Source organism: Odocoileus virginianus, chromosome 6 (assembly GCF_023699985.2).
Source record: "Odocoileus virginianus isolate 20LAN1187 ecotype Illinois chromosome 6, Ovbor_1.2, whole genome shotgun sequence".
NCBI classification, from domain to species: domain Eukaryota; kingdom Metazoa; phylum Chordata; class Mammalia; order Artiodactyla; family Cervidae; genus Odocoileus; species Odocoileus virginianus.
The window spans coordinates 27,585,569-27,598,702 of NC_069679.1; the positions used below are offsets into that span (position 1 = coordinate 27,585,569).

Consider the following 13,134-nt stretch of genomic DNA (forward strand, 5'->3'; position numbering starts at 1 on the left):
CAGGCTCAGATAGGTTGAGTAGCTGGCTTGACGGTCACACAATCAAATAATGGAGCCAGGGTTCAAACCTTTGACTGTGTGATTCCGAAGTCCCAAGCTCTCAAACGCTGCACTATTTATACGAGTTCTCTTTGTTTCTGCATTTCCAGTGCTGCACATCTTAAATGATCTATCAGTGGTTACTGGGCTAATAATTTCATTTATGGTTCAGTGCATGAGAGACAAGCAGGACTCTGCCTTCCTGAATCTTATGGCCTATTTTGAGAAGGCCTTGCAGTTTGCCTAAGCTAGAGAGCCACAGACATCTATGAATTTCTCTGTGCATCCCTTTCCCTAGTGCATATATGTGCTAGGGCAGCTGGGGAGCGTGTGGGCGTCAAAGGATTTTTCTCATGAATATTTGCAGAGCTGTGTACATTCCATTGCTAGTGCTAGTTCTTCCCAACCAAGATGGAGACAGAAGTAGAAGAGAGAGAATTTTATAAGAAAAAGCCTTTTTGTGCAATAATTGGATGGGGCTCTGTGGGCCTGAGTGGGGGAAGGGAGATTACCATGAGTGTTTCATTTCAGCACATTCCCTCTGCCAACAGCACAGCTGCTTGGCTCCATAAGCATGTCCATGGGCTGGATTTTAAAGCAATAAGGTCATTCTTTTGGCTTCATCTAAACTCATTTTTTCCCCTCTCTAGAAACTCGATTGTCAATTTTTAAAGGGTAGCTTTTAGACTTACAAAAAAATCTGAAGAACTGAGATCCTTGACACTTTAATGCTTACTGTTGGTGCTGGATGCCTGTACAAAAATGAAGAGCAGAAATGAGAGAAATCTTATAAGATGCAAAAGCTTGTTTGGATTTTTTTTTTTCTCCTCTGTGAGCCAAGGGTAACAGGAATTTCTGGTACTATCTGGAGTCCTTGAGATTTAGCCTGGGGAGTCCTTGAGATTTAGCCTGTGTATGGGAGCGGCATGCCCAAAGCTTGATAGTCAGCTGGAAACGGGGCAGCCTAAGCATAAATGCAGATAGAGGTCCTGAGGCATGTCCTTGCTGCTCTGCAGTGCTGAGAAGTTGCCCTGTATTCCACTTCCTTTATACCTGAATTTGTCCTGGGTTTAAAAGGATTGTCAGTTAATTGCTTGAAGATGAGAGGCATGATGATGGAGATGATCACTTTGAGGATCTTTGGAAAAACTGATCTGCAAAATCACCTGAACAAGATGATGTAAAATGAACAACAGCCCTTTGAACAAAAGGTCTGTGTGTCCACCACAGTGAACACGTGTTCACAGGCAGACTGATAACAGTAAGCGTTTCCAGTGGGAGCCACCTGGTCTGCATTGCCGGGTGCTAAGTTGTCTCCCACACACTTGCACAGTGAGCCCGTGTCAGGTCTCCTCTCAGCACCTTTCAATGGTCCTCTGTTTGGGGGGAGCCAGTCCAGCTGACCAACAAAAAGTCTCTTCTAAGTGCAGTGTTCCAAGAAGGGTTCAGAAAGTGTCGGAAAGAAATGGGACTGGTCTCTTTCTAGTTCTTTGCACAGCAGAAAGCAGACAGCTGCATAAAATGTGTTAGTAGATTAATTAGTTTATTAAAAACTAATAGTATTTAATATTATTTAAATATTAATATTTAATATTAATAAATATTTTAAAAATTTAATATTTAATAAATACTAATATTACTTATTATTTTGCTATAAAGGTGATACAAGCTAACTGGAAAATGTTCAAACAGTCCAGAAGGGTATAATGTAAAAACCGAAACCCCTCCTCTTTCATACCTCCCTACTGGTCTCATTCTTCAGAGGTAACCACTTATCTTTAAAAAAAAAAAAAAGTACTAACGGTCTTACACTGTATATTTTATTTTCAACTGGCTTTACTTTATCACCTTATCTTGGCCTTAATTTATTGGCAGTACCTATTGTTCTACCTCATTGATTTAATGCTAGATAGAATTCCATTGTACAAAGGTGTTGTAGTTTAATTATTTTTCTAGTGATGTATGGTTTGAATATATTATATGATATAAAATTATAATTCCATAATTATGGATTCCTGCTATTATATAATATGTATTATATTATATGTCTGCTGTTCTCTATAATACTAGAGTGAGCGTCTTTAATTTCTAGTAGTGCAGCTGCTTGTTCGGAGAGTAGTATATTTTAAATTTTAATATATTGTTGTCTAATTTCCTTCCCAAAAGATTGTACCAATTTACATGCTTAACAGTAGTGTGTCAGAATACTTTACCACATTCCTTATCAATACTAGGTGTTATCAAACTCTTTAATCTTTGCCTGTCTTATTAGAAATTGTATCCTATTTTTAGCTTTTCTTTTTGTTATATTTGATGAGCATCTCTGTATGTTTCTGGGCCATTTGCATACTTTGTTGCCTGTGAATTATGTGTTCATGTATTTTCCCCCATTTTTCTACTGTACCGTTCATCTTTCTCTTATTTATTTTTTTCTTTCTCTTTTTTTTTTCTTTCTTTCTCTTATTTTTAAGAGCAGTTAGAATATTAAGGAAAATGTTCCATGTCATAGATGTTGCAGATGTTTCCCCTGTTTACTTTTGTTTTGATTTTGTGATTTTCCCCCTGTGTGTGTGTTTAAATGTAGTCAAATTTATTGACCTTTCTCTGTGGCTTCCTGGTATATTAAGCTTAGAAGGGCTTGTCATTCTGAAGTTATGAAAGTATTTGCTATTTTTTTTTCTGGTATACTAATAAATTTATCTTCTTAATTTAAATATTTGATCCATTTGAATTTTTTTGGTGAAGGAAATGAGGTGGGGCTTAAACATCCATCCTTTCTCCACTGATAGTGTTAGGGGAAACACACTGACTGAAGCTGCCCATCCTGGCCAGGCACCATAGTAACCATGTGGATGAGTTATTTTATGACAGGTGGTTCCTTACTAGGAACATGGAACTAATAAGCCACCACCAATAGGAATAGTTTTGGAAAGGTCAAAGGAGATGCCCCCTGTCTGACCACCTCCCCGAATCCTTCTCACTGGCATCCATCTTGGCTGAGCAATGCGTGTGCCACCAGGAAGGACACTGAGTCAGAACGACGGGCCAGAAACAACCTGGAAACTAATCCCGTCACCATAATGCCTGAGGCTGCAAGCCCCACGGCAGAGCGGTCCTCCTGGGTTCTCTCACCCTCCCGCTCTCCGCCCAGGCACCCCTTCCCAATACAGTCTCTTGTCAGCAGGTGTGTCTCCTTGGACAATTCATTTCCGAGTACTAGGGAAAAGCCCCCCTTTGGGCCCTGGAAGGGGTCCACCTTCCTGCAACAATAGGAAAAGGCCATTTTTATCATTTGCTTAATTCCCATGTATACCTGGGGTCTCTTTTAAAATTATTTTATTTCATTGATCTATTTGTACTTTTGTGCCAGAACTATATATAGTGTTTCAGAAATTTCTTTTCCAAGATCTGAAGTTAGGGGTGGTCATTATTGTATCCTGGCTCTAATTAGTCTGTGGTTTACACATATTTACATAAGGTCAGCTTCCAGCAAAAATAGCCTTTTTAGAATCCTGAGCAGGGGCTTCCCAGGTGGTACTAGTGGTACAGAATCTGCCTGCTAATGCAGGAGATTTAAGAGAGTGAGGTTCTATCCCTGGGTGGGGAAGATCCCCTGGAGAAGGTCATAGCAACCCACTCCAGTATTCTTGCCTGGAGAATCCCATTGACAGAGGAGCCTGGCAGGTGAAAGCCGATAGAGTCTCATAGAGTTGGACAGGACTGAAGCGATTTAGCACAGACCCATGCAGAATCCTGTATAGGTGTGGGGATGAAGGGAAACATTGTGTTTATATCTTTGTTTTGTTTACTTTTACCTTTTAACCCTTTTCTCTTACCTCTCCATTAAATCAACATGAAGTTTGATGTCTTATTTGTGAAAGTTCACTAAGATCCTATAATACGTGATTATTTCACCTTCTTCATTCATTCATTCATTCAACCTACATCTGCTGAAAAAACATGCCAAGAATTGTGCAAGGCACTGGAAATAATAAGAGTTGGATGTTATACTTACCCATGAAAAACTTAGTTCTTGAGGGAGACAGATACATAGAGTTAATTACCTTACAGTGTGGTAAATAAATGCTGTAGTAAATATTTATTAAACATTTGAAAAATCTTGAAGAGAGAGATTCACCTTTTTTCACTGGGAGTGGGAGTGTTGTCAATAAGTCTAGTCCACAGGGTGATTTCTCTTTTCAGTACTGAATAGGATTTAAACATGTAGTTCTCTTCCAATGGCGAGAAGGGCCTTAAGACTTGAAGGTGGTGGTTCACATGCGTGGATTTAACTACACAGTTTGGTGAGTTTCCAAAAAGATCAGTGACTTCTCAAAGCATCACATGAGTCATTCTCTCATCTTTACTTGATTCACTCCCTTCTGGTTTCATTCTAGATACCACTTAGTCTTATAAAATAGGTTTATGAACCATTTGATTGAGCCTGGCTATACAGAATATTAACTTGATTTCTGATCATTACGAGGGAGCTGGGTTCAATAAAAACCTCTCTTCTCTCTGCAGGAAAGGCAGAGTAGATGGTTTCTCAATTTTCAAGTGTGAGGCAGAGGCGTATGAGCTATTTATAGATTCACCTCCCCCCACAGATGAACACAATAGAAGCCTGAAATCAAATGGTGACCAGATGTGCCCAGGCATCTCTCAGACTGTATTTAGAAGTTGGAAAAGGCAGAGCTGCTAGGAAGTTGGGCTCAGGGCAGAACTGGTTGGACTCACTCATAAGATGATTATCTGTATACAAACAGCCCCTTGCGTCTGGTCCGCAGGAGCAGGAGGGTAAAAGAAGTGTATATGCGAACTCATTTTTCTTGCTTCTTTTCCTGGAAGTGGGAGATTATTCCTTTGTTAGTCATTTCATTGCTCAACTCTTGCCTCTGTTGTTGGGCGGTTAGACAAAGTGGAAAAACTTTTGGGGATACATGCTGAGTTGGTGTGGGGTAAGAGCCGGTGCGGCTTCCGTGCTGTTGGTGGGGGTAGTGGTTCTGCTCAGATGAGAAGAGATCTGACCGAAATGGAAACCCTCAGTTACTTTTCTTTTTCTCTTTACTATTCCTTCCTTATTAAACTAACCTCATCTTGCTTGTGGTGGTGTTATGGTTTAAAATACAAACATGTAGTGGTTTCTGGCTGGTATTGCTTTTCCTTTCCTTCCCACATTAAAGATTTTTGAGAAAATAGAAGCAGCTTCCTCCTTTAATAAGCATCTGGCACTATTTGCATGGAGTTTAGAGACTTGATTTCAGGGTTGGGAAAAGTAATGTTTAATTTTGGAGAATGTTCTCATGAAAGACTCCTATAAGTGGCAAGAAAGAAAAAACTACCATGGTTTGAGAACCTGCTGTATTCCAGGTACTGAACTGAGTACCTGATTCCTCATTCACTTTTAAACAGCAACCCCATGAAGTGGGTTATTATCATCTCTGTTATTCAGATGTGAAAAACAGGGCTCAAAGAGGTTAGGGTAAGTTCTTTAGGTCCACACTACTAAGAGGTGGAGTTCAGATTGAAACCCAGACCTGGTGCCTGCAAAGCCCTTGGTCTTTCCACTACCCCTGCCACCGGTTGTGTGCGCTAACTTCTCCTGACTATGCGCTTGCCTCTGATATTTGAAGTAAGATGTGAATTAGCTGACAATTAGAAGAATTTGAATTGTTAAACTTTGCATTTATCATAAGAAAGGATCCAGGAACCATAAAGAGAAACATGTGGTTACAAGCCTCCCTGTTGATGCCTCTCTCTGAGATATGGAGAACACCATCTATTTTAAATTTTGTGTCTGAAGCAAGTGCTGTCTACAGGTGGAGTCAGGGTGTTTTCTCCTGAACCCCTCAAATAACTCTAGTTGACTTAGTCACTTTCTGAGATGCAACAAATAGTTCCTACTTTACAGCAAATGGATGCTTCATTTTACCTATTCTGACCCAAGATGTTGTTACTGTTTAGTCATTAAATCACATCCGACTCTTAGTGACCCCATGGACTGCAGCAGACCAGGCTTCCTTGTCCTTCACTATCTCCTGAAGTTTGCTCAAACTCATGTCCATTGAATTGGTGATGCCATCCAACCATCTCATCTCCTGTCGCCCCCTTCTCCTCCTGCCCTCATTCTTTCCAAGTATCACGGTCTTTTCCAATGAGTTGACCCTTTGCATCAGGTGGCCAAAGTCTTGGAGCTTCAGCTTCCAATTAATATTCAGGGTTGATTTTTAAAGATTGACTGGTTTGATCTCCTTGCTGTCCAAGGGATTCTGAAGTCTTCTCCAGCACCACAATTTGAAAGCATCAATTCTTTGGCACTCAGCCTTCTTTATGGTCCAACTCTCATATCCATACATGACTACTGCAATAACCATAGCTTTGACTTTATAGACCTTTGTCAGCAAAGCGAAATCTCTGCTGCTTATACACTGTCTAGATTTGTCTAACTTTCTAAGGAGCAAGTGTCCATTAATTTCATTACTACAATCACCATCAACAGTGATTTTGGAGCCCAAGAAAAAAAAAATCTGTCAGTTTCCACTTTTCCCCCATCTATTTGCCATAAAGTGATGGGACTGGATGCCATGATCTTATTTTTTTGAGTGCTGAGTTTTAAGCCAACTTTTTCACTCTCCTGTTTCACTTTCAGCAAGAGGTTCTTTAGTTCCCATTCACTTTCTGCCATTAGAGTGGTATTATCTGCATATCTGAGGTTGTTGTCATTTCTCTTGGCAGTTTTGATTCCAGCTTATGATTCATCCAGCCTGGCATTTTGCATGATGTACTCTGCATGTAAGTTAACTAAGCATGGTGACAGTATACGGCCTTCACATACTCCTTTCCCAATTTTGAACCAGTCTGTTGTTCCATGTCCAGTTCTAACTGTTGCTTCTTGACCTGCATACAGGTTTCTCAGGAGGCAGGTGAGGTGGTCTGGTATTCCTATCTCTTGAAGAACTTTTCACAGTTATGATTGATACAGTCAAAGGCTTCTGTGTAGTCAGTGAAGTAAAAGTAGATGTTTTCCTGGAATTCCCTTGCTTTTTCTGTGATCCAACAGATGCTGGCAATTTGATCTTTGGTTCTTCTGCCTTTTCTAAACCCAGCTTGAACATCTGAAACTTCTCAGTTCACGTATTGTTGAAGCTTAGCTTGGAGAATTTTGAGCATTACTTTGCTAGCATGTGAAATGAGTGCAATTGTGTGATAGTTTAAACATTTTTTGGCGTTGCCCTTTTTTGGGATTGGAATGAAAGTGACCTTTTCTAGTCCTGTGGTCATTGATGAGTTTTCTAAATTTGCTGACATATTGAGTGCAGCACTTTAACAGCATCATCTTTTAGGATTTGAAATAGCTCAGCTGGAATTCCATCATCTCCACTAGTTTTGTTCATAGTGATGCTTCCTAAGGCCCACTTGACTTCACACTCCAGGATGTTTGGCTCTAGGTGAGTGACCACACTCTTGTGGTTGTCTGGGTCATTAAGACCTTTTTTGTATAGTTCTTCTGTGTATTCTTGCCGCCTCTTCTTAATCTCTTCTGCTTCTGTTAGGTTCTTGCCATTTCTGTCCTTTATTGTGCCTGTCTCTGCTTGAAATGTTCCCTTGGTATCTCCTATTTTCTTGATGAGATCTCTAGCCTTTCCCATTCTATTGTTTTCATCTGTTTCTTTGCAATGTTCAATTAAGAAGGCTTTTTTATTTCTCCTTGCTATTCTCTGGAACTCTGCTTTCAGATGGATATATCTTTCCCTTTTTCCTTTTCCTTTCGCTTCTCTTCTTTCCTCAGTCATTTGTAATGCCTCCTCAGACAACCATTTTGTCTTTTTGCATTTCTTTTTCTTTGGGATGGTTTTGGTCACCACCTCCTATACAATGTTATGAACCTCCATCCATAGTTCTTCAGGCACTCTGTCTACCAGATCTAATTTCTTGAATCTATTTCTCACTTCCACTGTATAATCATAAGCGGATTTGATTTAGGTTATACCTGAATGGCCTAGTGGTTTTCCTTCCTTTCTTCAATTTAGCCTGAATTTTGCAATAAGGAGCTCCTGATCTGAGCCACAGTCAGCTCCCGGTCTAAGTTTAGCTGGCTGTATAGAAGTTTTCCATCTTTGGCTGGAAAGAATATAATCAGTCTGATTTTGGTATTGACCATCTGGTGATGTACATGTGTAGAGTCATCTCTTGTGTTGTTGAAAGAGGGTATTTGCTATGATCAGTGTTTTCTCTTGACAAAATTCTGTTAGCCTTTGCCCTGCTTCATTTTATACTCCAAGGCCAAACTTGCTTGTTACTCCAGGTATCTCTTGACCTCCTACTTTTGCATTCCAGATCACTCTGATGAAAAGGACATCTTTTTTTGGTGTTAGTTCTAGACAGTCTTGTAGGTCTTCATATATCCATTGAATTTAAGCTTCTTTGGCACTAGTGGTTAGGGCATACACTTAGATTACTGTGATGTTGAATGGTTTGCCTTGGAAATGAACAAAGATCATTCTGTTGTTTTTGAGATTGCCCACAAGTACTGCATTTTAGACTCTTTTGTTGACTATGAGGGCTACTCCATTTCTTCTAAGGGATTCTTGCCCACAGTAGTAGATATAATAGTCATCTGAATTAAATTCACCCATTTCCATCCATTTTAGTTCACTGATTCCTAAAATGTGTATGTTCACTCTTGCCATTTCCTGATTGACTGTGTCCAATTTACTTTGATTCCTGAACCTAACATTGCAGGTTCCTAGGCAGTATTATTCTTTATAGCATCAGACTTTACTTTCACCACCAGACACATCCACAGATGAGTGTTATTTCCATTTTGGCTCAGCCTCTTCATTCTTTCTGGAGCTATTTCTCCACTCTTCCCAGTAGCCAGGTTTTGAAGTGGACTTTACAAGAGGTGAAATGTGCCCATGAAGGGGCACCTGGGACCTGTGCACTTACCCTGCCAGCCGGTTGCTCCTTTCCTTCCTGGCACGACTCAGTATGGTCTCATACCTTTTTTTCTTTTTGGCTATACCACGTGGGTCTTAGGTCACTGACCAGGGATTGAACCCATGCCACCCACAATGGATGTGTGGAGTCTGGATAACCAGGAAAGTCAACCTTTTTTTTTTTTAATACCTCTTAAAAAAATTAATTATTTTTGCCTTTTCATACTGTTCATGGGGTTCTTAAGGCAAGAATACTGAAGTGGTTTGCCATTCCCTTCTTCAGTGGGCCACATTTTGTCAGAACTCTCCACCATGACCTGTCTGTCTTGGGTGGCCCTACATGGCATGGCTCATAGTTTCATTGAGTTAGACAAGGCTGTGGTCCATGTGATTAGATTGGTTAGTTTTCTGTGATTGTGGTTTTCAGTCTGTCTGCCCTCTGATGGAGAATGACCACATCGGACCTCGCTTCGATCACCAGTCACATCCACAACTGGTGTTGATGAAAGTGAAAGAGGAGAGTGAAAAAGTTGACTTAAAGCTCAACATTCAGAAAACAAAGATTATGGCATCTGGTCCCATCACTTCATGGGAAATAGATGGAGAAACAGTGGAAACAGTAGCAGACTTTATTTTTTTGGGCTCCAAAATCACTGCAGATGGTGACTGCAGTCATGAAATTAAAAGACGCTTACTCCTTGGCAGAAAAGTTATGACCAACCCAGACAGCATATTAAAAAGCAGAGATATTACTTTGCCAACAAAGGTCCATCTAGTCAAGGCTGTGGTTTTTCCACTAGTCATGTATGGATGTGAGATTTGGACTACAAAGAAAGCTGAGTGCTGAAGAATTGATGCTTTTGAACTGTGGTGTTGGAGAAGACTCTTGAGAGTTCCTTGGACTGCAAGGAGATCCAACCAGTCCATCCTAAAGGAAATCAGTCCTGAATATTCATTGGAAGGACTGATGTTGAAGCTGAAACTCCAACACTTTGGCCACCTCATGTGAAGAGCTGACTCATTGGAAAAGACCCTGATGCTGGGAAAGATTGAAGGTGGGAGGAGAAGGGGATGACAGAAGATGAGATGGTTGGATGGCATCACCGACTCAGTGGACATGAGTTTGGGTAGGCTCCGGGAGTTGGTGACGGACAGGGAAGACTGGTGTGCTGCAGTCCATGGTGTCACAAAGAGTCGGACACGACTGAGTGACTGAACTGAACTCATTTTGGCTGTGCTGGGTCTTCATTGCTGCACGGGCTTTTCTCTAGTTGCAGGGAGTGGAGGCTGCTCTTTGTTGCAGTGCACTGGCTTCTCATTACAGCGGCTTCTCTTGCTGTGGATCATGGGCTCTGGGGTATACCGGCTTCAGTGTTTGTGCCGCACCGGCTCTAGGCTCAACAGTCATGGCGCGTGGGCTTAGTTGCTCCGTGGCTTGTGGGATCTTCCTGGATCAGGCATTGAAACCATGGCACCTGCATTGACCGATGAATTCTTTACCGCTGCACCACCAAGGAAGCCCTGGGTACCTCTTTTTCTGAGTAAGTCCTTCCTCATCTGTGAAGTACCCTGGGGTGTCCAGTTTCATTTTGGGGAGGGAAAGATGAAAACAGGACTTCCAGTTTGAATCCAGAAGAATCTTAATATATATTTTTAAATGAGATGAAGTCCTATATTGTTTTCTAGTTCTATCCTAAATTCCATCCACTTTAATTTCCAAATATTTATTTTTCAATGAACATGAACCTCATCTGCTTAGTATCTTCCACATAGCATTTATACACCAGAGAGAATCAGTCTCAGGCGTTTGTCAACTCGGTTAGGGCTTTTAGAGGTTTATCAACTATGTTTCATTGAAAATCAGCCCCAAGTTTCTGAGTGACTGTCCGGATTTGTGTCAGTGCATCTCTGGGTCGTCACCAACAAATGACTTTTGAGCTAAGTGCTCAACACTGCCAGGTCTCTCTTTGATCATCTAGTTTTTTTTTTGTCTTTTGCATGCACTTTAATAAGTGCCTGTGACAACACCAAGAAGCACCTTTGTTCCAGGACTGTTGGCTAAGGTTAGAGTCACACTTTATTTGGTTGAGGTGACTTGATCTTTATCTGAGGTACAAGAAGTGCCATAAGATGAGTGTGGTTTGAGGTCTCGTGATTCTAATTTGCAGCTCTGTCTTCTGCAAACTAGGACAGTCTTCAGGGTTGGAGGAGGAAAGTGTGGCTCGAGATGGGGACGTTGCCTGCCAGTGGGATGCAGGAGGCAGATGCTGTTTAGATCAACACGAAATTAATCTCCTTAACCAGACCTTGGATTGCTGAGAATGATACAGGATTCAGCTGGGCTGCTGAGCCCGACTGTGAAACTGGAACCATGTTGGGGTTTCAGATCATTTGCTTCTCCAGCATTAAGACTGGTCTCTAGAGACCCATTCAGACTAAACAATATTAAAAACAGGAAATTTGCTCCTAGAAGCATGGTTGCAGGAAAACTTTTTCCACTTAGGCAGGAATGAGAGTTAAAAACAGAAACTCCATCCTCCAGGCTTGTTTTCTTACATAAAAGTAGTGTTCGCAACTCCCAACGACTTGAAGCAGCCTGGCCCTACTACTGCCTGTCAGACTACTGCCTGAGGGGATTCATTACAGAAGGTGGTAGAGAGCTCTTGTGAACACATGAAAAAATATGGAGGCAGTGCTCTGTGGAGGATGCTGACATGGTGATGTTTATCTTCACCTAAGATCATGTATGCAGAATTAATGCGGGAAGCACTTAGGGGAGATCTAGAGAACAGCTGTTGTTTAATTTGATTCAGCACCCATTTATGGTGTGTATTCTGAATTGGGTCCACATGCTATGTATTCATTTATTCAGTCATTGTTAACTGAGCACGTACTGTGTGGTGTGCATGGGTTCCTCAGACATGTGATGTGCTTTTTATCCCTCTTGTGCTGTGGGACCTGCTCGGGTTTGCTCCTGACAGTCGCCTAGGGCAGCCCTGAATCAAAGGGTTCAACTTCTGGGACTGCTGCTCTTCTGCATAATTTGCTGCTGAGATTGATGGGGGTGGACAGGGGGACATTTTGGAAGAACAGAGTGAGGACAAAGAGGAAAGTAAAACCTTGAGAGGAGGGCTTTCCTGTCGGCTCAGTGGTACAGAATCTGCCAACGCAGGAGTCTCGGGTTTGATCGTGGCGCTGGGAAGATCCAACATGCCGTAGAGCGACTCAGCCCCTGCAGCACAGCTATTGAGCCTGTCCTCTAGAGCCTGGGAGCCGCAAGTACTGAAACGTGCACACCCAGCCCTACGGCCAGAAAAAGGCCCACACAGTAAAGAAAGACCCAGCATAGACAAAAATAAATAAATTTATAAATTATATATATATATATTTTTTTTTTAAAAAGCTAGAGAGGAAATGCTGTTCTTTTCTTTCTCTCCCGCTGTGATGTCACCCTGCCTAAGAAGTCCAGCAGGGAGAGAGTGGACGTGAACATGAGTGACCCTAGCCTCTGTTCACTTCTGTTCACCATGCTTGATCAGTGTATCATGAACAAGGTTCTGTAGTAGAAGAAACTGTGTGGTGAAACGATTCTTTATCTTTACAGACGTGTGTCATTATTTTTTGCTGATAAGAAAAACAGAACTGCTTTTTGAAACTTTAAAGTGGAATATACGCACAGAAAAGTGCACTTATTAGAAGTGAACAGCTCAAATTTTCTATCCACTTGAACTTTTACAAACTGAGCATACCTATATAACCTGCATGCAGATCAAGAAATAGAGCATTACCAGCACCTCAGAAGTCCCACTTGTGCTCTGTTAAAATCCACTGTAAAGCTCTTTCCTGGGGCTTTTCTCCAGTGTATGCTCTGCAATGTTGAGAGGAGAAATAATGTCCCTACCTAGCCTGCTAATCTCTGAATTTAAGAGGACAGGCAGGCCAAACACAGCCTTTCCCGGCTTTCTCCTCAGCCTTCCTTTCTTTTTCTGACTTACAGCTGGTTAGTATCCTATTAACCTTCTTTTACATTCAGCCCCTGGTTTCTGGCTATAGAGATGCATTTTGATGTGTTCTCTCCCTCTCTTTTTTGGCTATTCCATGAGTCATGTAGGATCCTAGTTCCCTAACCAGGAATATCAAACCCATGCCCCCTGCA

The 13,134-nt window shown here is 41.4% G+C and overlaps 1 protein-coding gene across 3 annotated transcripts in view; it reads left to right on the forward strand.

The window, feature by feature from the left end:
• STARD9 (StAR related lipid transfer domain containing 9) overlaps positions 1 to 13,134 on the forward strand; it is a 117,608-nt gene that overhangs the window by 15,898 nt on the left and 88,576 nt on the right. The gene's annotated exons all lie outside the window — the stretch shown is intronic.